General features: G+C 39.8%; 1 protein-coding gene across 5 annotated transcripts in view; it reads right to left on the bottom strand.

Annotated features, from left to right (window-relative positions):
- Positions 1-20,688, bottom strand: part of Far1 (fatty acyl-CoA reductase 1) — a 55,125-nt gene extending 34,437 nt beyond the window's left edge. The window contains exons 1-2 of one of the 5 annotated variants that reach the window (XM_041666430.1): positions 20,504-20,688; positions 6,667-6,722 (exon numbers count right to left, since the gene is read on the bottom strand). The gene's annotated coding sequence lies outside the window, so the exon portion shown is untranslated. Of the gene's footprint in view, positions 1-6,666; positions 6,723-20,058; positions 20,177-20,412; positions 20,474-20,503 lie in introns of those variants that run through there. The other 4 variants (XM_041666429.1, XM_041666433.1, XM_041666431.1 and 1 more) reach the window with 4 other exon arrangements.
- Positions 20,689-24,621: the final 3,933 nt, after the last annotated feature.

The following is a 24,621-nucleotide window of genomic DNA, read 5'->3' as shown; positions in this document are numbered from 1 at the left end:
TTGGTTTTTCAGACAGGGTTTCTCTGTAGCTTTGGTGCCTGTCCCGGAACTAGCTCTTGTAGACCAGGCTGGCCTCGAACTCCCAGATCCACCTGCCTCTGCCTCCCGAGTGCTGGGATTAAAGGCTTGCGCCACCACCGCCCAGCTCTCCAAACCATTTATAAGAATATTTAATCTACATAGTCATGACCCTGAAAGTCAAAGGTAACTTAACAAAAATACCAACAAGATATTGGTCAAGGAGGCCTCCCAAACAATACAGGCTCTTTGCCACTCTTGTTGGTTACCCACCAGAACTACTTAATAAGATCCTATTGCTGAAGACAACATACGTTGGTTGCAAGGTGTAAAGAATCAAGCTGGAACAGGTTGGAAGTTTCTTCCCTGGTAGGAAGCTTTTTACTGTGCCTGAAGGTACTATGAAGTCTGCTGGAGGAGTAAAGGCATCAACAGTCTTACTTAGCCATGAACCCTACAATCTACAATATCAACCTGCCACACAAGATATGCTCACCCATGCAATGGTGCATGGTTGTTATGGGAATAACCAACTGTTCTCTTACTGTATTTGAGGCCTAATCCACAACAGAGAATTCATACCTGGTACTGTAACCTGATCTAACACTCCATGGCCATAGAGATCTTAGGCCCTAAAGGGGACACTTACTATTGTTGTTTAGGTAATTAATATACTACAGCACCAAGCTATTCTCTAAATATCCTACATTTATATCCAGACAAATGCTATTCTAAGACTCAGAAAAACTTCTCTTTGCAATGTACAGTAGTGTATGCAGAGACCAATGACTACTCAAGGTACTAAGAGTAAGTGACAGCTAAGTGCTTAGGACATTTATACCACTCCTTCCAAGCCCGGGAATTTTGAAGGAAAAGGGACAATAAGAATTTAAGAAGTTGAAGACAGGAAGAAGGATTGCTGAAATGTCTTCTAGGCATGCCACAGCCAATGTAGTCATCATGTCACAACAACTATGACTATCTGCAATAGGTCTTAAGAAGATCGGGCCTATCAACAGTCAATCATAGATCAAGGAGTCCCTAAGACCTTATTCCTCCCTAGCTATGAATGGATTCCGGAGGAAGGGACAGTTTTGACTTCAGTTGTGTACCCCACTAAGAAACTCATCAAGTGCTGATGGATAGGGTCATAGTCATAGATAAACCCTGTTAAACTCTATTGATCTTTAAAAAAATGAAAGGGATAGGGGTAGAAAGGAGATAAGGAATTACAGCAATCACACTGCCCTTTCTATACACATTACCCTTTCTACATGTGTGAAGCTATCAAAGAACAAAGTCAGAAAAGGTTTAAAAATACTGCATCTACAAAATAATTACTACAAAAAAAGAACAAAGATCTTTAAAAATCAGCAATTCACATAAAGGTAGAAAACCAAGAAATAACCAACAAAGAATTATTAGTGAAGGAGTTTAACAAGCCCCTATCGTCTATGAGTAAGCAGCTACAGCACTGCACTCCTGAGAATGGCACAGGACTATCATTCCTTCCTGGAAAGGGTGAAGACCCCTAGCAACTACAAGTTTCTCCAAGTAACATTGTATTCTCTGACTCAAAAGTTTGGAAAAAAAAAAAACAAATTAAAAGTCTAACAAAATACTGAGTACCAAGTACTACCACTGCTTTCAAGGAATTCACTGAGGTTTACTTGACAAAAGTGTTTCTTAACAGCTGTTTTAAAAAAAAATTTCATTTAAAATTATATTAAGATAAACTCACCACAAAGCTACTTAAGACATATTCTTTTTAAAATAAAATTATTTATGTATGTATGTATGTATGTATGTATACAATATTCTGTCTGTATGCCTGAAGGCCAGAAGAGGGTGCCAGACCTCTTTACAGATGGTTGTGAGCAACCATGTGGTTGCTGGGAATTGAACTCAGGACCTTTGGAAAAGCAATCAGTGCTCTTGACCACTGAGCCATCTCTCCAGCCCCTTAAGACATATTCTTAACTAATAATTCAAATCCAGACTCTGCCACTTACGCTAAAGCTACTACTAATCTGAACCCGTTTTTATTTGTAGAAGAACATGCAGGTCTTATAGGTAAACAGAGCCTAAAGTGACCACAAATGAAGAATAGAGAATGACCAGGATATCAACTTACATACAAAGTAAACTTCTTTTAACTATATTCACCAAACAAATATCCTAGTATTAATGGAAAGGTAATATGTTAATAGTTTTAGAAACTTGGTTAAGTGATTAAAATTAAGGTCCCTCATTTTTAACTTTTTAAACTCTCAGGGTTTTCCAATAAGTAAGTACAAAAGCACAAAAAATACCACTTAAAAAACAAGCAGATTTTTTTTATTGCCAAGAAAACAAATCCCCTTGCCCTGTGATAAATCTTTGAAAAAAAAAACTAAATTAAAATTTTAAATATAATGTTATGATGGCTAATTTCAACTTTCAAACTGACTGGAATAAAAAACAAAGGATTAAGGAAGCACTCATCCAACTGAGACTGTAGGACATTTCCAGAGTTTTAAGCAAAGAAAAGAAGAATCACCTTGACTATGGATAGCACAATTCCATGTGCTGGGGTCAGGGATTGAGTAATACCTTCTGATATTATTTCCCATAAGTTTCCAGTAAGGTTTATTTCTTTCCTTTTTTCTTTGCTAAATTCACTAAGAACACATGTATGAACAGAATCAAATTTGAGCCCGTGTCTTTTAACTAAACTCCACAGTTACAGAAAGCATAAAAATTTTACATGCCTTTCAGAGAGGTAAACATATCAATCATGGAAATAACTGAGCACACAACACCAGAAGTTCAGAGGAAATGGAAACTCTGGAGTGGGTGATCTTAAAGGTCCTATTCAGTTCTAACTACAGTAGGAAAAACATATCCTTTATGTCAGGGCATCCTGCCATATACTGAGCACATCGAACAGACAAGAACCTGCTTTATAAAGAGATGGATGTGAAATAAAGTTAATTCTATATGAGTAATCCTTCAAAACTTCAGATTGTTCCACATACAAAGCTGACAGGCCAAAATGCAGCCGTGTAAAAACTGCTAATTGGTTCAGGTAATTTCACTTTACCAAGATCTCCTGTGCACCATTTTCAAAGACAGCCAACCACAGAAAATACAAAGAAATTCATTGTCAAACTTAAGAGATGGAGTTAGAAAATCACCAGCTGGATTTAATTATTGTCAGAATCAATTTTAATGAAAATACATCATACTTGGTCAAGAAGTAAGCATATACCTAACATCAGAATATTCATTTTCCTATCCCACCAAACATGACTTACTTAAAGACTTTACGTAGATAAACTCATTCCTTGGAATACTAGTAACAAAAACCCCAGGACAGTGGAGGAAAACAGATCAAGGTACAAGAAGCTCTGAGATCTTGCTCAAGTGTAATAAATTCAAACACATTTTTACATGTAATCAAGAAAACTCCTTGTGGGTCATTTTGAAAATGAGTTGACTTAAATGCTCTTGAAAAACAGCAAGTTATGACTATGAATAAACTGCACAGCCACAGCTTCTTGGCTGCACCTTGTCCCAAGTTTCTCCATTTAGGTACCAATGTAAATGTGAATAACCCAGTATATTATTAATACAAATAAACAACTACCACCATATTATCAGGAGAAGCAGACACATTAAACTTACCAAGACATACTAGAGCAAGAAAAACAATTTCTCTGTGCAAGTAAATAATCAGCAAATGTTGGACAGAAATGAATGAAGCAGAAACAAGAGACAAAGACTGCAGCACGGCACACCAAGTCATCACTTTCTCAAGGACTAAGCATGCTGCCCTACAGCCCCTGCCCAGATCACCAGGCAACGAACTCCTGACTGTCCTTGTACTCAGCTCAGCACACTCCTCTGGTCAATAACAATGCTCCAATTGACACTATTCACCTTTATATCAGTCGGTTCATGGGTCGAATACTGGTCATCTGAATTCAATCTACACTTGTTTGGCTCCTTTATATTCTTCAACCTTTTACAACAGTCTATAAATTGAATATTATTTGATTGGTAATGTGCAATTTTAATATTGTACTAGTGATCAACATCAAACTATAACAAATAGTTTAACAACTCCAAGAGTTGAAATTTCAAATGACACCAGGAATATTGGTGAAGTTAAACTGATAAAATTTACATGACTTGCAAAGTTCACATTCAACACACTTCTAACAGTGTGAAAAGACACAAGCCACTGTTTGTGTTACTGTCATAGCTCATTCACCAGCAACTAGCATGGTCAGCAGGACTCTGTTCATCAAAGACTGAATCCAGTGAATACAAATTACTGGCAAAATAAATGAAAATATTTGAAAAATTTCAAGCAAATTAAGTCACTGGATGATACAGGCAAAACTAGTACTCACTAAACACTTTTGAACTAATAAACAGATTTTTAAGTAATCATTAAATTTATAGTGTAATTGTTAAGCCTCAGAAAAGATATCATTAAAGACTAGAAGGTATTTATTTATTGATAGAATAATGCAATCTGCACATGCATATATACTCACTTCTTTGTCTGGGGAAAGAAATTAATCATTTTTAGCAGAACCAGACCTTTATCAAGAATCTGAAGGTTCGAAGAAACAAACCACTTACTGGCTGACAGTAATTCACAAGCCCTCAAATACTCGTAAGAGCTCTGGTGCTACTCTCAGACTACTCTAGTAGATACAATGCATACATTTAGGTCCTTCAACCCCACTATTCTGAAACTTTAAACACAGAAAGGGAGATAAACCATAATAGTACTTGTACAGTAAAACTGCGTGTGACTTTGGAAAGCTTCCTGGCAATGATAAGGAACACTTATAAACATATGCTGGCACTAAGACTTGAATGATAAATATTATATTTATGAAATTATTCAGTCTCAGGCATTTCATTATAGTAATGTAACATGGACTAAGCAGCTATAGAGAATAAACAAAATGGCAGGACTACGTTATAATAAAACTTTTAAAAAATCCTGGCTCCTCTGTGCATTCAATATACAAACACATTAGTCAAAGCTCACTAGTAGAGGCAGTTACTGTGTAAACAAATGGACAAAGAAGAAAATACTTCTATTCTCATTGGTATTTTCTCACTCTCTCATTCTGTCCCTCCCTCCCTCTCTGGAGAGAAACCAGAAAGTCACCACTTGCAAGCCATGGTTTGCCAAGCCCTGTTCTAAACAATAATTTCTAGTATTTCACAAGCATTAAGAAAAATGAAGCATGAGTGAAAAAGGAACCAGAGTTTAAAACTGCAGTTCAAGAATGCTCTACTAACACAGGAAGAACACCGCATAACAAGGTCAGTGACTAGAGTTACACAGCATCAAGCCAGGCACGGCTCTGCCCACACTTATTTCACACTTCCAGCCTCTAGAACCTTGATAAATTTCCAACAAAATAAAGAGCAAACTCTGTGAAAACTTGGTAACCATCACCCTAAGAAACTGATAAAAGGTCAAACATCATAGTGACCACAATTAAGGCCCTGAGCAAAAGGCCTTCTAAAGATGATGTGTAAGCTTCATGTCATGATATAATATGCACTCTTCCCAATACACAGGAAGACAGCTGCAGTTACAAAACAATACTTTAAATACTTACAGTTGGAGTAGCTTTTCAAATGAGCACAGTAAAGAACAGTAGAAAAAAGTTTTACATATCAAAGTTGAAAGATCAAAAGAAAGTAAATGTTAGAAACATGGAATATATTATTGAGAAATATATTATTGACATCTGTATGTCACCTAATCTCAGTACACAGCCGCAGATTCAGAAAAAGTTAAGTTTTTGTTTTATATCACTATTTAACAAAGTAATTTATAACAACCACTAATTCTCTCACAATTTCTTCAGCTCAGGAATTTAGAAAAGGTTCCTCAAAGCAACTGCAGGTAAACAGCCGGGGTTCTTGAACATAAGAGTATCACTGCCTTTCCCAACAAGGTAGCATGGTTGATTTACAGCACAGTAACCTCAGGCTAGACTGCTCTCAGAGCTGTTGATCTTCTCACAACCAGGATTATACTATCTAGGCAGAAGCTCTCTCACCTTTTCTGACAGTCTTGAAGTCACCGGGGTATAACTCTCTGTTGACAAGTGACTTGAAGACAGTCCAAATTCAAAACATAAGCACTACCTCAGGATGCAGTCTAATGGTTTTTGAATGCTAGAATTGTGCCCCCAAGTTGTCACTGTGGCTTGGGATCCTCTCATCCAACTTGGCTAAGGTTTTTTTGTAGTTGAATGTACAAGAAAAGAGATGAAGAGCAAGTGTCACACTCCCTGTAGTACCACCTTCACCGCACACTACCTTTAATACTCCAGCTTAGGAGATGCAGGTGTAGCTGGGTTAGCAGGTGAGTGAGTACTTGTGTAGAATGCATAGTCTACATTGAGTACAGCATGGCCACAAACTTGTCTTTCCCAGGGACGTGGCTGCCACTGTAAACTAAGTCAAGCACTCACAAAGCAAACTAAGTGTGGTACCCCCAAACCAAAATAATCCTAGGCTCAATGCAAAAAGAACAGAATCTGGCCAAGAGGAGCTTATCTGGAAATTCTTGTGGGCTCTGTTAAAAAGAAAGGGGCTCCCAACTCTCAACCAGGCCAGTAATACCTTGCCTTCGTTTTGTTGTTCAAGGCGTCTCTGGGTCCCTTCCTCAGCCACCAAATCTGTCAAAGGACAAAATTAGAACAATCTGTTTTTGCTTTTCAGTGATGGAGATTAGCCCCAGTGCCTTGCAACATACAGTTTAACAGACCCTAATTGACTTTATTTTCTATTCTACAATCAAACAGCATTTCATTCCATAAGACAAATAAGAATTCCAAGGAATTTGGAAGTTACTAGGTTTTGTCGTTTGTTCTTTTCTCCCTCTCCCCTTATCACTGAAAAGCCCTGCTATGTAAACCAGGCAGGCTTTGCATTCAAGATTCTCCTGCTTCTATCTCCTAAATGCTAAGATTATAAGTGTATACCATCATGTCTGGCTTAAAAGGTTGGTGTTATATGCCAAAACAAATAGATAAAAAGGCCAAAGAAAGAAAACAAAACAAAAGGTAGACCACATTACAGTCAACTTAAAGTCACTTTCCTTGTGAAGTATCAGGTTTAGAACACAAAAATAACTAACTGGTTAATACCAGATTTTTGAAGGTTATCTTTTTTAGATTAAGAAAGAGGGAACTTTATTTATTTATTTATTTATTTAGCTTTTCGAGACAGGGTTTCTCTGTGGTTTTGGAGCCTGTCCTGGAACTAGCTCTTGTAGACCAGGCTGGTCTCAAACTCACAAAGATCCGCCTGCCTCTGCCTCCCAAGTGCCGGGATTAAAGGCGTGCGCCACCACCGCCCGGCTCAAGAGGGAACTTTATTATCATACCAAATGAAACTAACCTGTATGGGGGAGGTTTCACTGTCATTGCTATAATCCTAATATCCCAGGAAGTCAAAAATCAACTGAGAGTTTCAGCTTGGTGATACACAACTTTTACATGAATGACACCGTCTTTATTTATTCAGGGTATATTAGGGGCTAGCATAGGAACCTTACTACAGTGAATTCCTGTAGTTTTTATTTACCAAATAATTGGTGTATGTAGCGGCCAGAGTTCAACCTCAGGTGTCATTCCTAAGGAACCACCCACTTTGCTTTATGAGACAGCGTAGGCTAGGCTGTGTACTCAGTGAGTCCCAAGGATAAGCCCATCTCCACCTCCCTAGTGCTGGGATAATAAGTGCATGAAACTTGTTTTTTTGTGGGTTCTGGAAATCAAACTCACGTTCTCCTAATTGAGTGGTAAACACTTCACCAACTAAGCCATCTCCCTTCCTGGGTCCCTGTAGTGATATTTTGTTTGTAATCTAACAAGTAAGATTGCCTAAGAGTGCAGAGCTAAGCCACCGGTTAGCAATAGAGGCCAGGCAGTGGTGGCACACACCTTTAATCCCAGCATCCGGGAGACAGAGACAGAGGGACCTCTTTGAGTTCAAGGCCATGAATCTGTCTAAAACAGAAACAGAGCCCAAGCAAAGGTGATTTCAGCATTTGGGATCACACGTCTTTAATCCCAGCACAAGAGAGGTAGAGAGAGACACGAGTGATATGGCTGGGTGGAGAGAGAATATAAGGTGGGAGGAGACGGGAGCTCAGATGCAGTCTGGGGATGCAGTATGAGATGTAGTCTGAGGTTTCACAGAGACAGCATTCAGTCTGAAGATTCAGAGACAGAATCTCGCCCTTTCAGTCCAAGCATTGGTAGAGGTCAGAACTCTCCAGTGGCTGGCTGTTTTACTTCTCTGATCCTTCAGCTTTCACCCCTAATACCTGACTCCAAGTTTTTATTATTAAGACCAATTAGAATTTGTGTTACAGGTCCCCTTTACCATATATTATTTTGCTAGCAAAACTTTTTAAAGTGTGATCCCATGGGCATCATATTTTCAAACTTCTATAGTCATTTTCCTCCTCTCTCTCTCTCTCTCTCTCTCTCTCTCTCTCTCTCTCAGCAATCCAACTTATTTGAATAATGGCATTTCCCATTTCAATTAACAGGGAGCTTTAACTAGATTGCCACATTTGGAGCTGATAACCTTTTAGCCAAAACAAGACAATTCACTTCAATGAGACTATAAAGGAGCCTTTACATACATCTTTCAGTTTCATTTGAAGGCACATTGAAAGACAAAGGTCTAGCTAGTAACTACAAAAGAGTAACAAACTTACTAATGACAAAATTGTATATATTTATTATATACAACATGTTTTGAAACACATGTACATTGAATGCAATTTATACATAGTCTTTTCACTAACAAAGTATAAATTCCTGTGAAAGGAAGCTATACACAACAATAATCAAAATGCAAACTCAAATGTACAAACTATGTTCACACAGCAAAGAACAGTGAGTTCTTTTCTCAAAAATTAAAGCTTATCAGGCAGTTTTCCACAGACAAAAGAATAGCTCTAGCATCTTGGATAACATTTCTTTTCTCAATAAAAGATGCTAGTGTCCAACTCTGTTGTAAGCATCCATTGAAGTACATATAATAGCCACTCTGTTTGCCTACACTGCACTGATACAGCAATATCTGTATTCTACACCCCTAATATCTAAGGTACTTGGTAGTAAGGAATCTCAATGTCCATTAGATTAGTTCTTGTCCATTAGATTATACATGTTGTATAGTTACATGACCATTTTGTACACCAATGTCCTTCTATAAGCACAGCACTTTCACAAGAACTAAAATGCTTCTAGGATCTTACTATCCTGAAAATTTTTAGATGCTTAGACCCTGTCTCAATAATAAAAGAATTATTTATACTACACCAGAGAGTTAGTATCAATTTTATGGCACTAAAATTATATGCTTATAAAAATTGAAAGGTTTTCAATATTATCCATTTTCTTTTGCTCCTGTTTGTAAGTTTAAGGCCTATCCTGGTAATTGTTATAAAACCTACAGAAAAAGGCTGTATTCCTGGCTATACAGTATGATAAAAAAAAAATAGGATAGTGAGTGGAAAGAAATCTCCAAAATATAAAATGCAAACAAGTCCTAATAATGAGTTTAGTCACCGAGTGAGTGGGGAAGTGGGGATCATTTTTACCACTTGGAAAAACATACTCAATTCCATTTCAGGGAGAGAATCCTTTGAAGAAACTTGCCCATTAAGTCAGTCACATGTAATTTTGTTTTAGATAAACTACTTTATAGACAAATGACTGGGCTGTATTTATTCCTTACCTTAATAAAAATGTTTTCATATTAAGAATTTTTTATCTTTATATTTTTAGCTTACGAGAAATAAAAGCATTTGATACACAAGGTATACTAAAAAAGGTATACTAATACTTTGTGTTACCAAAGATGAAGCTTTCAAACCTTGCCAAGTCTACAAAAAAACTAAAATATTCTCTTTTGCTTAAAAAGTCATGAAGATTGTATACTGTCCACAACATATTTCATGATTAATATTTTTAAAATACTGAGCTTAAGTTGATGTTTTTTTTAAAAAAATATACACTTTAACCCTAAACATTACATGCATACTACATGACCCCAAACTGAGTCAAATTAATAATCATATATCTTGTACAGTCTAACTAAAGTATACTAAATTCTATTCACAAAGCTAAATTTTCAAAACATGGTGACAAAATTGTATTCTGCAAATACATTCATAACTGCAAAAGGCTATGACTCATTATGATTATCACATCGAAAGACTTCTATGTAACCTTAAAGCAGGAAACTGCTCTCACTCCCTGCCTCACAGGTATACTACGCTTTTCTTACATTACTTTCTTCAGAAGGCTTCTGAATCTGTAGTTAAGGTTAAACCTAAAAACAGGGAAGTTTTGTTGGGAAATGGGTTTGAGAAACTGCAAACCGTATCCAATCAGATTAGCGAAAGTACATTAGCATTACAAAGGCTACGAGATGTCCAGAAGTAAAGATACGCAGTGAACTTCAAACCAGGCCCTTCACAGGGAAACAATGCTCACTAAAAGTTTGTGATCACCAGATCAGCCATTTAAATAATACTTCTCTTTTTAAAAATGGGACAAGTCTCTGCATACAAATCACTTAAGAAAGAAAACACAATTGTCCTTTGATCCATAAGGCTACATATGAATAAGTGCTAAACGAACATTATCAAAATATATGATGGACTTATATCTGTATTCGAGAACTAAGTCTGGTTACTGCAACTAGCAATGTTACCACATTTGATTCTCAGAAGTTATTAGAATAGTAATTTTCAAGAAATACTATTGCTAGTTAAATCATGCCATCTTTACCTACTCATGGGTTTTGATGATCAAGCTTGTTTTTTAATTGAAAAGAAAATCACCAATAGTTTAGGTTCGTTACCAATTTAGTTGTAGGTATTTTTAAACTCCTACAATTTCATCGTTGATTTCTAACTAATCAAGACTTCCATTTTTAAAATTCAATTAGGAGCTACCCATATTCCTAATAAAAACTTCCCCCAAAATACATTTCTATCCTGGTAATGGCTATTATTCTACTACAAAGTTCACATTTAAAAGCTTCAGAGGCACTATTATGAGTTCTTTCAGATTAAAGGAACTTGAATCCTCACATGGTCAGGGATTCCTCTGGCCACAGCAAGCAAAAGTGGTAAAGAATTCAGAATCAGGGCCAGCTGTGTAAGTGGTGATAACATCTGCACTCAGATGTCAATCAATGATCCTTTTCTGATCTCTAGTTCTGAGTGAGAAGGAATACGTTCATGGACGTCTTTAAAGGGCTAAATCCTGTAATCTCTTCTCAAAAACCAGTATCTTTTAAGACATATCATGCAACTAAAAGCTATCAGGCTTTGGGTATATACCCAAAGGATGCTCAATTGTACCACAAGGATATGTGCTCAACTATGTTCATAGCAGCATTATTTGTAATAGCTAGAACCTGGAAACAACCTAAAGGCCCCTCGACCAAAGAATGGATAAGGAAAATGTGGTACATTTACACAATAGAGCACTACACAGCGGTAAAAATAATGACATCTTGAAATCTGCAGGCAAATGGATGGAGCTAGAAAACATCATATTGAGTGAGATAACCCAGACCCCAAAAGACAAATATCGTATGTACTCACTCATAAGTGGTTTTTAGACATAAAGCAAAGAAAACCAGCCTGAAAATCACAACCCCAGAGAACCTAGACAACGAGGACCCTAAGAGAGGCATACATGGATCTAATCTACATGGGAAGTAGAAAAAGACAAGATCTCTGAGTAAACTGGGAGTATGGGGACCATAGGAAAGGGTTGAAGGAGAGGGGAGAGAAAAAGAGGGGAGTAGAGAAAAATGTATAGCTCAATAAAATCAATAATAAAAAAAAGCTATCAGGCAAGGACTGGCCAAGAACTGTGAAAAAGTCACAAGGGTAGTAATGTCTAGTGACTTTCTAAATTTCCAGTATGTTTTCAGCTGTCGAACTGAATTCAGGTACCTGGCAGCCTACTTTAAATAAGCCTTGTAACCGTTACAATACTAAGAATACAGCAGAAAAAATTGAGAATACGAAAACTCAGAGATTTTGTGGTCAAATTATCAGTCATAGAGCTAAAACATACTGTTCTGTATATACTGAGACCCATAATGAAAAGACAGTCAAAATTTTTAGAACTGTGTGTGTATGAATGTGGGTGCACACATGTCGTGGCCCATGTGTTGCGGTCAGGGGATAACTTACTAGAGTCACTTCTCACAAAACTACTGTTCCTGAAAGACCTGGCTGTGTCTGTCGCTGACTGCATTAGAAGTACTGATATTACAGATGTGCATCATCCCATGAGTTCCAGGGATCAAACTCTGGTCACATCTTGCACAACAAACATTTTTACTAAGCCATCTTCCTGGCTCTAGTCAAAAATTTAAAAAGCACAAAAGATTTAACAAGAATCAGAGTAATCAACTGCTACACTACAGGGCCTATAACAACCGTGCTTGGGCAAGTTAATTAACATCTCTGGTCTCTTGTTCAATTCACCGAAAATCCAGATTGCTTATCATCATCTAGCTCACAAAGTCTATTTCTAACTACTATTCATTAGAACACACGGTTTCCTAGTCTTATATTTGCTACTTAGGGAATTATTAACTTTTAAAGGTCACCAAGGTTATCACTTTAAAGTCATTCACCTACTATTTACCATCTTCAGTCTATCAAATGTCCCACTATCAGCTAATTTACCTGCTTCCTCTCTGAGAATTGTGCTTATGCTAATAACCAAATACTATTATGACCTATATTTTAAATGCAATCCATAGGTTTCTAAAAATTGCATGTTTCTAAGAAACCTATTAAAAACCACTCTCCAAACTAAGGGGATGATGAGTGATTATGGGCCTCAGGGTTTCACTGACAATCAATCCATCGACCGCAAAGCCTGTATTACTTGTAGGGCTATGTCAACCCACATGTGAGTTTCAAAATAACAGGTTTTTCTTTTTCTCCGCAGACCTTATTGTTTAAGGGCAAGGTAATCTAAAGAACTTTCTGGTGCTGCAAGAAAAATTAAAGGTATTTATGCATTCTACTGTGTCCACCTTCTGTTCATTCAAGCAGATGCACCTCTACATGATGTACATAAAAACACTAAAGCACAGTCTACATAAAACCAATCTCAAAAAAATCCAACTAAACAAAAACCTGGCTATGAGCAGGGTGGTGGTGGCGCATGCCTTTAATCCAAGTACTCAGTAGGTAGTAGCAGGTGGATCTCTGAAAGTTTGAGGCCAGTCTGGTCTATAGAGGGAGTTCTAGGACAGCCAGGGCTACGCAGAGAAACCTGCCTTGAAAACAAACAAACAAAAAGCCCACCTGGCTATAGTTTAATTTCTCCCCCAAGAATTCAGTGGGTCTACTTTTTAAGCAAGTATTTTATAATAAACTTCAATTTTGTAATCCCTATTAAATCACTTACTTATAAAGGTAAACACGACATAAAATAGAACGGAATTGAGTTTTCACAGTATCATTCTGCCTACACATTAAAGAATGAATTATTAGCTAGAACTACAGTTCAGGGGTAAAACACTTACCAAGTATGAACAAAGCCCTGGATTCCATCTCTAACACTGCACAAAGGGGCAGTAGATATTAAGCCAGGATCCACAGACCTAAAAGGGTTTTGTTACTAAGGTCTGAGAGCCATGCTGGGGACCACTGAGCTACAGCTACAGCCTAGCCTCTGAAAGTTTTAAGAAAGCACTAAAGTTATACAAAAAGCTAAATGCAGGTTTTCTTTTAAGGAGACAAATCTTTATGAAGATGTTCAAGTTTATAAAAGTTAAGAACTTCTGCATTCTAGGAAATAAAAGTTATTTTTAGAATGCTTCACAAGATGACATGATATATATTTCCCCAGTTCAAAGATATCTCATGATTCTCTATGTCCACATTTCTAAGAACTCCATGAACTACAATAAACTATATACTTCAAAATCTTAAGTTTCTCAAATAGTTAACACGTGTATGCACACAAAAGAGACATTATTTAAAGCCTCCAAGTGATTTGTATCTAAAAGAAATGGCACACACCCACACTTTAGCCAAAGTACATCGATTATTACATGTTGGCATACAATATTTATAAGATACCAGCACTTTTTAATGGGAATGTGCCAAATAATCCACTAGGGACAAATAGACATTCATAAAACATTGTGCCTTAATTTCTAATACAACAAATGGCTTTTTTCAAGAACTGATGCAAGATCCTCACTATGCCCATAATACCTTATATGGTCTAAAATATAAAGAGTTACTAAGATACAACTGAAGCCAAAGTTAGATTTTTCTATCGCTATGCATAAATTTGTGCAAGTTCCTTCACCATACCACCTACTAGTTCTTCTCTTTCCACATATCTAAATTCTACTTCATTTCAAAAGAATTCAACTCACTACCTTTTTAAAGTACACAGCCCACCACTGCTACATTGTTTCCAGTGCACATATTCAGTCTCCCTCCTAACACCCCACAGCACCTTACTGTATCTGATTTCTATTGCACAATATCACAGAAAACAGAAGTTTCAAAAAAATAATTCAGATGAAAAACATTTCTATTCCACTTTGATTAACATTAGGCTGTGTGGCAATTTAGTTCTTTAATTTGCTTTGAAGTTGTGGGAAAGTAGATGGAGGTACAAGCTAGGAGCAGTATGGCCCAGAAGTATATAACTTTTAAAGCTGGTGGATAAGTAACAGAAGGCTTCTTAAACACAGGCCCAAGAGTTCTCTCCTTTGTATATTTGTTAAGAACAGAGCAGATCTAGTTTGGATAAACACTTAATGTTTAGGCAAAAGTAACTTCCAATGAAACTTCAGCCTTATTTTTCAAGACAGGGTCACACTATTTAGCTCTGGCTGTCCTGGAACTCACGATGTAGAACTCAAATCACAGAGATCTGCCTAGGTGCCTTTGCCTCCCAAGTTCTGGGATCCAGCTAACTTCAACATTTTTACTCTTGTTATTTGTGGTCTGGGAACTGAACTCTGGGCATTGCAGGCAATGCTAACTACTTTTTCTGCCACTAAGCTACAATGCTAGTAGGTTCTCAACAGCTTTAACATACACACATACATATTACTAATATGTTTTTATTGGCTCAGATAAGAGACAACATTTATCCATTACTTTATGAACAATTTAATGAGTATATGCTCTGTAAGAGAGCCTATCTCAGTAAATATAAGATAGCAAAAAGAATATAATTAAGAACACAACCATATCCTTAGGAATCCATGACAAAAATGACAGAAGTGAAGAAAGGGAGATTAAAAAGGGAAAACGAGATAAAAAGCAACTGTAATTTTTAAGGTTCTACTCCCTGTCACCAGAAACAGATGAGGAAACTAAAGTCAGAGACGGGAAGTGACTTGTCTAGAGTTAAACATGAAATCGCTAACAACGACAAAATTAAAACTCAAACCTGCTCATTTCAATTTTCTGCATTATGACACATTTCTGTATCATATTAACTAAAGAAAATGAGCAATAATTTAAAGGTAAGTAAATAAATGATAAGGAAAGGCTAGGAAGAAAATGCAAATTCTAAAACCATTACACATTAAAAACTACATGCATCTAATGCATCTACCATACTTCCTCAATTCTCAGGGAAATTTGGCTTTAAGATACAGTATCCACTCCTAACATTTTAAAGATATACTATCAAATATATTGTCTTTTCAAAAATACTGAAATGCTGAAACATGCATCTCTAAAATAGGAAAATATAATCTAACAGATCCTGTAAGAAACAAACTCACTACTATTTATTTAGAGGTAGGGTCACAGCACACAAACATCTGCAGCAGGAGTTTAGTATGGTGGCATATATCTTTAGTCTCAGCACTCAGGAGGCAAAAGTAGACTATCACTGTGCATCAAGACTAGTCTGGTCTATCTAGAGAATTCCAAGACAACCAGGACTTGGAATTAGATCCTATCTTAAAGAAAGTGGAGGAGAGGACTGAGACCCATCTTCTAAAGTATCAAGTAGCTATTAAATACTGGAGGCTATATGACACTTTTTTCAATTAGCGCTATTAATATATAAATAAGTCCTTATCTGTCTGAATTTCAGAAACAAAACATAGGTTTGGGAAATTTTTTGCTTGTTTGTTTTTCTCAGATAAGATCATGCTATGCAATCCAGGCTGGCCTCAAACTCAAGAATCCTCCTGCCTCTGCCTCCCAAGTGCTGCAATTACAGACACATGACATTATGCCCCACCAAAGTAAGGACTATGTCCTAATTCTGTCACTTAGCTCTCTAACTTAAGTTCTCTGAGCCTCAGTCTCCTCATTTATAAAAGGCAGCACATACATAAAAAAGAAAGTAGTTGTGATGATTTAATTAAGGAACATAATACAGTGTCTAAGTGAAAGAGAAATCGCATTACACTTATTCCACAATTTCTATAGTCCGAATGGAAGTTATTGCTCCCTCTTCATTTATGAGATTGGACTCAATCTGCACTGACCCTTGGGGAAATCCTCCTAGTTTGTTTGGGAATAGTTACTTGATAAACAGAGCTATTTTCTTAATATGTTTTCTTTGAATTGGGAATACAAGAGTGATGTGTGTGTGTGTGTGTGTGTGTGTGGTGTGTGCATGTGAGAGTTATACATGTGTGTGCTTCTGCATGTGGAAGCCAGAGGTTGACATTAGATATTTTCCTTGATTGCTTCTCACTTTATTTTTGAGACAAGTCTCTGATTTGACTAGATTAGTAAACCAGCAAGTCCCAGGAATCCTGTCTCTCCTCCTTAGTGCTAAGATTACAGGCATGTTATGTCATTTCTTCTGTGGGTGCTGGAAATCCAAACTAAGATCTTCATGCTTGCACAGAAAACACTACTGAGTGAGCCATCTCCCAAGTACCAATAGTGAATTTTTAACTGTTTAAGTAGATGAGTTAAACATAAATGTAGCATTTTTATACAGTTTATTGAAGTGAAACTTGTAAGTCTGTATCAAACCCACCAAAGAGAGGAACAAGGGAACCATGTGTGGGAAGGAAGGATGGAAGAAACAGTTAACATGACCCTTCTATGAGTGGTTCATTGTTTTGTTTTTAGAAAGAGCTTAGGTGAGGAGTCTATTGAGAGAAGGGGAAAGGGTTAGAAGAAAGGAGGGGCAGGGCAGAGACCTGTTTGCCTCTTCCAGAAGAACAGCAGAAGAAGTTCTTTTCTTAAACTCTAAGAAAATAAATGTTCAGGAAAGTCAGGACCCTATCTCTACCACTTAAGGTGCTTTAATAACCTAGTCCTATGGCTTCAGTAAATGCCATCTTTTAGGACATACTATTTCAATTCACAACAAATCAGTCATTTTCTGTAGCACGAATAATAAAACCCAGAGACAGATATTGGGGTTCGACCTGAAGATCAGAAAAGCAAAGCAGCCAAGCCACTAAAGAGCTCTTACCTCTATGAAATTTTCAGACTGAAAAAGAGCAAGTTTCTGTCTCATCCTGCCTTATATTCCTCTCTAGTGCTGGAATTAAAGGCATGCATCACCACTGTCCAGCATCTATGGCTAACTAGTATGGCTGTTGGGATTAAAGGTGTGTGCCACCACTGCCTGGCCTATATGGCTGACTAGTGTGACTGCCTTGCCCTGACCTTCAGGCAAGCTTTATTTATTAAAACACAAATAATATACCACTATAATTTCCAACATGAGAACAGGTCTTCCAAAATAGCTCACATGGAACAGATTATCAAATAAGATCATCTCTGCTTTCACTCCAAGCTTAGACCTACATATTCCCTATTGCCCTGTTTCTATTAAATGGTTGTTATCCCTTAATGATAAATATAACAATACTCATTTTTATTTGGAAAAAGTACAAGCATTTTTAAGACACTCAGTTCTTTTAAGTCAAAGAATAAAGCATTATAAGGGGTTCTGCTATGATTTTTCCCCTGAAAGTGATGTTAGCTGTAACCACACTAAATATTTAAATTAAGTACCCGCCACTAAGCATGACTGTTGGCCCAAATCACAATTCAATTCAGCAATCTTGAGATCACATTCACATTTCTTTTTTCCTTATTTTCCTTGGTGGTTTCTTTTTAGTCATTGTTCTTCTGAGTCTTCTTTCTAAAAAGTCAACTCTAAGCGTCTCTAAACAGCATAGTCCTCAGTATCTACAAAATCTCTCCGAGCAATCTTTTTCCTTCTTTATTGACTTCTTTTATAACAAGTTTCTTCTATAAGAGGTTCAGATCTGACCTTTGGCTTTTCTGGTAAGTTAAGAATCTCCAGCATTTACCAGTGCCTGGCATCAAGCAAATGCTCAACTAATGTTTACTAACTGATTCTGTCAATCCTGACTTGCCATGTAATAATAGCTGGTGTGACTTGTGATAGGCAAGATAAATCTGTCTGAACCTCTCCCTCACCTACAATCCAAAGATGACACTTGGAAAGCTCAAAACAGTTTCTGGCACCAAGGAGCAACTAATAAATTTTGCTATTTCTAGCTATCAAAAAATATTTTGGGGCACTGTACATTACTGTTCATCTTCAGTCCAACTGTTCTGTTTCCTTCCAAACCATCATATGGAATCACTACTTATCAACCAAGCTTTAAGAGGAGGCTTAGCTGATGACCATGTACCTAATCCTTCATTTAGGTTTATCTGTAATTTGCCTTAGAAACCATTTTCATTTGTGTGGGGGTTTTTTGGTCCACAGTTGCTTACGCTTCATCCAAACTACTGGATTGTAATCACCCTTGTGTCTAATAACCCATAAAACAACTCCTTGTGCAAATGATCAAAATTCACCTTTCTCAAGAAACTTGCCTTGCTTAACCTGACCTGAACTGCTTCTCTGCTTACAGGTCACTGCACACTTGGGCACTAGGTTCCAATAAGGATAAAACATGACTACAGTGAGTTGTTACCCACAAACACCTTCCACGTCCTGAAGAATGATCCAGTAGCTAAAATTCTATACTAATCTGGTGAACAAGGAAACATCTATATAACTCCTCTCTTGAATTCTGCTCTTGACATGGTAACTCCTCAAAGGCCTTTTTCCTGCCCTCAAGTAGACATTATCCCTCCCATTTAAATCCACTGGAAATGTGGTCCCCTCTTCTCTGCCTCCTAACTCTGCCTGCCATGTACAAACAAAAGCCATAAAAGCTTCAAGGAGGAAGGCGGTTACACTAACTTACATACACTAACGTCTTTCTCAAATGAAAGGAATTTATTGTTTATTTAACTACAAAACTTCTCAAAATTGAAACTACCCAACAAACATAATACAAGTCCCACTACATTAAAGATTGCTCATTCAAGACTGCAAACTATATGCATTAATCCTCATTTTTGTTTCTGTAAGAGACCTTGCACCATTTTATGCGATATTACACATACCCAACAAGATAACTGAATCTTCAAATGTTGCTCTTAACATTTTCCTTTTTTCATATAAAGAATTAAACAATGCCCCAATCAAAAACAAATAATACTTAATACCCATTACTTCTGAGATAGGTAAGTTTGTGTGAGCTGTGGCAAAACACTAGGATGGATCCTCAGGGAGACAGGACAAAGATCAGACCCGGTAGCAAAACTGTGTTCCGCCTTTCCTAGGTACTGCGTGGAAGGACAGTCATGTTAAGGCACTTGCTCCCTCAACTCAGTTCTGACTCCACTTTTCACAAAAGATCCCCACCCTTGAGCAAGCACACAGAAAGCCACCTTGACTGCACCCTGTGTACTTTCCAAGAAGCCAAATAACACCTTCTATCCAAACATCCTCCATTCATCCCTACCCTAAAATCTCTCACCCCTCGGCCACTTTCCGGTTTCTGTGTGCCTTCTTACACTCCACATGCCCTGTCCCCATTGGTCCAGAGACCTTAACCTTCAAACCCCAAACCAGATCTCCATCTCTCAGCCGATTTCCCCTCAACCCCATCGATGCCTACTTCCCAGGGGCCAATCCCACTCCGGACCAGGGGCCTCTCACAGGACTCCCTCTCCCGAGCATCACTTTCTTCCTCCTCAACCCGGAATCTCTGAATCTCAGGCCGCCACCCTCCTCCGTTAACTCCGCGCCCCACCGTGGCCGCCTCTGCGCGGCCTCCCCCCTGCCCCACGCGGGCGGCGCCCCCGCCTCCCGGGGCTGCAGGCCAGGGCCCTCTTCGCTCCCTCGCCGCTGCCCCGGCCGTCGGGAGGGCGGCGGCCCGGCCACGCCGCGCAGGGACCGTCCCGGCAGAGGCGGCGCCCCCGCCTCCAGGCGCCCGCAGCGGGGCGGGGGCGGGGCGGCTCGCAGGCCCCACCTCAGCGCAGCCCGGCCGGGGACGCCCGCAAAACGGCGGCCGGGCGCGGAGGGGCCGCGGCCGAGCCTGCGACAGAGCCCGTGCTTCTCACCTCGATGCGGAAGCTCGGGCCTCGCTCTCCCCTCAGCGATGGCTACGCCGCCGTCGCGCTCTCCTCACTCGCTTTTCACCGCCCCCGACCGGCCGCCGAAGAGCGGACAGACAGCGGCGCGCCCATTGGCTGCGGCCGCTCTGGCGTCAGCGGGTCCCGACCGCGCCTCGGGGTTTGATTGGCTGGCGTGGCGCCTCTTTTCCACGTCTGCTCCTGATTGGCTCTCGCGCACACCCTTCCCGGGAGAACCGCTCACCTTCCACTCTTCTTCAGCCTCCCACCCCCAAACCAGGTTCTCCCCCCCCCCCCGCCCGGGGCCTGACGGCCAATGGGGGAACGGAGAGAGGCCGGTGGGTGGGCGGCTGGGCCGTGTGGTGGGGGGGAAGCGCAGCCAATGGGAGCGCGCCGCACATCCCGGCTCAGCAGCGCCGCCCCCGGCCACCCGCGAGCCGGAGGGTCGCGCCCTGTGCCACGCCCGACTACCCAGGCACGGGAGCCCGGCCCGCGCGAAAGGTGCGGGGTCGGCAGCGGGCGCGAGAACCCGCCCAGCAGCCCTTGCGGCGTGCTTGGGTCCTGCCATCGTGGACCCTGGCGCGCCCCAGGTGGGTCTGGCTACCCACGGCCATCGCTGGGTGTGAGGATCCTGCCAGAGAACTTCCAGCCTGGCTCCTCAGAACGCGGAGCCATCGCTGTGTAGACCTCCAGAAGGGCCCATAGGAGCCGGGGTCTCATCCACTCCACCAGATTGTCCGCCTAGTCGGTACCTCTTCCAAACAATCCCGTGCAAGATGTAGGGACAGGGAGAGAAGTTTCAGTACTATGGCCTTGGAGGGTGGGGCGTGCGCGGAGGGGCTAGGGTGCCAGGGAACTTGGTGTGCTAGCTGGGAACCTGATTTTTCTCGATCCAGTGGTGGTTACCCCGGTGTGTGAAGATTTCGTGGGGCTGTGCGCTTCACGTACAGTTTTTGAAATAACAAGATTCTGGTAATCACTTCATACTTAACACCAGGGTTTGGCTGTCATTCAAACACTACAAACCTGGCCTAGAGAGAAGGCTTTAGTGGTTTAAAAGCAAGTACTGATCTTCCAAAAAAAGGCGAGTTCAGGTCCCAGTACCCTACATGGAGCAGTTCACAACCACCTGCCAGTAGTACCAATCTCTGGCCTCATTTAGCACCTGCACTCGCGTGCACATACCCACATGCAGACACACGCACATACACATAATTTAAAACGATAAAAAAAAGTTGAAAACTACAAACGACTGGGGTATGAGGGTTTCTCCTTTTCTAAACGAAATATTTTTATTTGACAATTTCTTGTTTGTCTGGGGCATTTTTACATACATAACCCTATTACCCTCTCATCTGTGAAATCCATATCCCCAACAAGCCTTCTCCTACTCTGATGTCTTTTTTTTTAACTCACTGAGTATAATTATGGTTGCTTTCATGAGTGTGTTGGGAGGTGTGGGGGGTGGTGTTTATCAGAACATAGGCAACATACTATTATTGGACTTGATTGGGTTCTCCAAGCCAGGTTGCACCACTTGTCCTCAAGCCAAACAAGAAGCTTTAATAATGTAGAACAAAAGAAGGAGGTGTGTTCAACGTTACCACATTGGGAAGAGAGACAAAGAGACCCAGTGAACCGCCAGTCAGTCGTCAGTGTCCTGAAATGAGGTTCAAGTTTAGAGGGCCAGTGTCCTGGTCAAGGTGTGATCTCAACCGCTATTGGCCCATCATTATCTGGGCTTCAGTCTCATCCTGTAACTTGGTCTGATACATTGTTAAAATTCTGTGAAATGTCTTTCTAGAAGATTCGTTCCCTTTCTGACTGGCCTCTTTTTTTCCCTCTCCAGCGTCAGATTTCTAGGGAAATTCCTAATTCTATTGGGTCCATTGTTTCAGTAGTCTGAGAAACACAAGTGTCTCTTTAGAATAGCTTCGTTTCTTCAAAGTCTATAAAAGTTCCCCCACTTTTTGTTTTAAAATCTCAGTCTTGAGGTGGAATGTGTCTGAAACGATTATAATAAAATTCAAGTAGAGCCTAAGGTTAGAGCACATTTAGTGCCAGATAGCTGGGCACAAGAAGTGTTTTTCATAACCCCTTAGCTTTTACTTTTGGAAGGACTGGCACAGGTAACTCCGTCTTGTTGGTTTGAGACAGGGTTGGAGTCATAAAGCCTACCCTGGTCTCAAACTTAAAATCCTATTTCAGCTTCCCATGTGTTGGGATTGCAGGTACCTACTCCATACCCAATATGACTTTCTTTTAGTTCCGACAACTTATCTCTGAGCAATGTTCTCTGAAGGCATCACTGATTAACCATCTGGTGGTCTGTTCTCCATTGTCCCAGGATGCTAGGAGAACATTCATCCTGGTTGGTATGATCTGATCCCTCCTAGGGGGAAGAGGGGAGGAAGGAACAGATGTCAAGAAGTCAGCGCCAAAAGAACCTAGGCTCAAGCTGGGGTAGGAGTAGATTTCAGATCAGACCTACCTGAAGTCCATTCTGCTTCTCCTGCGACTAACACACCAGTTAAAGCTTTCAGGATAGACTGGATGGTGCCAGGTGATTTCCTTTGGAGATTTTGGGGCTTGTTTTATTGCCCATCCCTGTTGGTGGCACGAAAGTACTCACCATGCTGCACACAGCCAGAGGCTTCACCTCACAAATCTTGTTCAGATGCCTTTGTCAGAAGTTGTACCTCTGTGGAATGCCAGCAGACAGCTGGGTCACAAGCTTTATAAATACAATACTATTTAACAGAAATTGTGTTTTATAAAAACACAACAACAGTACATGTGTTTCAGAAATTTCATACAGACTTACAAAGACTTGCATAGCTTAAGAAGAACCCCATAGAGCCAACAGCAATTAGTATCATGGCACAGAGACATAAGGAAGTTACCTCTAAAGCAAAATTTTGACTCTTTTGTTTAACAGAATAAGTCTATAGCCTTGGCAATGAAATTTTTAAGTCTCTTATGAAATTAGGAAACAGGGCTAGTTATTACAAACAGATCATATATAATTATATCTCATATACACAATAGCAAAATATACTTATTTTGTCAAAGCAAACAAGTATATGTGATTTTAATTAGCAAGAATGCCCAGGTAGCAATATTTCAAATGTTGTTTTAAGACTGTAAGACACTAAGAGGTCAGCATTAGCCCATTCTTGTCCTGAGACCTTTATACAGAGAGTGGGAAGGGGTCTCCTAAGGCCCCTTGTTACTCATTTCAAACAGATGTCGTTAATTTTAGGAGTCAATAGCTGGGGACGAAAAGAAAAACTGTTACCCAGGTCCCATACAGCATGTAAAGAGTCTATCATTTCTATCACTTGTTCATTGTTTTAAAAGAATCACAGTTAGGTACAACTATAGATCTCCTTAAATGTACGTATCCTTGGCCTTGTTTTTTAAAATATAATTTTATTGATTCTTTCGGAATTTCATATCATGTACCCTGATCCCACTCATTTCCCAGTCTTTCCATGTCTGCTCTCCACCCTTGTAACCGTTCTACAGGAAATAGTAATACAAAAATTAAAAATTTAAGATTAGAAAAGTCTTGCCAACCCCTCTGGGCAGTGCCCTGTTCCTCTATCAACCGCAGCATTCCCTCACAGCTGTCACAGCTGTCTTCAGCCCCGGTGTCACGTGTGTGCCCCTTCTCTCCTCCTCCTTCCCTACCTCTGCCTCACATATGTTTTCTTTGCCGTGGCATTAGGAGCTGTGGTGTGTCACACAGTATACTGCCCCGCCCACACAGTTTTACTTGCAAGTGTTCATTGCAGTGAGTCCTTAATCTAGTCCAAGGCCTCTGACTTGTGCTTCATCAATTCTGAACCCTCTCTGAGCCTCCTCTGTGCTCTCCTGCTGCTGCCCCATTCGTGGAGATCCTACGACTCTGAAAGCATGAAAGCACTCGTGGTGCTGCGCCCTGGCAGAAACTCCAAACAGTCCAGGAAATGAACTTGAATCCCATGGCTTCTATCCTCCATGAATTCACAGTCTAGTGCAGTAGTTTCGAAAGACGATCACAGATGACTGAGCAGCTAACAGCAGCTTACCTTCAGTCTACTATCTTAGATGCAGTCCTGCAG

This window comes from Microtus oregoni, unplaced genomic scaffold (genome assembly GCF_018167655.1).
Source record: "Microtus oregoni isolate MIOR12 unplaced genomic scaffold, Mior012 000016F_ref0000370, whole genome shotgun sequence".
NCBI lineage: Eukaryota > Metazoa > Chordata > Mammalia > Rodentia > Cricetidae > Microtus > Microtus oregoni.
Note: the sequence above shows the minus strand (reverse complement) of the source record. Positions and strands in the feature narration are given on the sequence as shown.